Genomic DNA, 229 nt, shown 5'->3' on the forward strand with positions numbered 1-229 from the left:
GGCCGGGGGCTGCCCCCGCCCCGGGCCGTGGCTCACTGGGGACACACAGCTGAGCGCGCAGCAGCCAGTGCAGGCGAAGTCAAGCACCAGTGCAGGGCAGGGAGCACACACACTCGCCCATGCTCCAAGTGGGGGGCTGCCATGACATCCTCCCCTCGCCACCATCCTTACCCCTGGCCTCACACCTCCTGCGCCGGGCTGTGCTCATGGCATGACACAGCCCATGCCG

The 229-nt window shown here is 69.4% G+C and overlaps 1 protein-coding gene across 1 annotated transcript in view; it reads left to right on the forward strand.

Annotated features, from left to right (window-relative positions):
- The window catches only part of GOLGA7B (golgin A7 family, member B), a 9,036-nt gene that overhangs the window by 7,273 nt on the left and 1,534 nt on the right, over nt 1-229 (forward strand). The gene's annotated exons all lie outside the window — the stretch shown is intronic.

This window comes from Pygoscelis adeliae, unplaced genomic scaffold (assembly GCF_000699105.1).
Source record: "Pygoscelis adeliae isolate BGI_AS28 unplaced genomic scaffold, ASM69910v1 Scaffold294, whole genome shotgun sequence".
Classification (NCBI taxonomy): Eukaryota; Metazoa; Chordata; class Aves; order Sphenisciformes; family Spheniscidae; genus Pygoscelis; species Pygoscelis adeliae.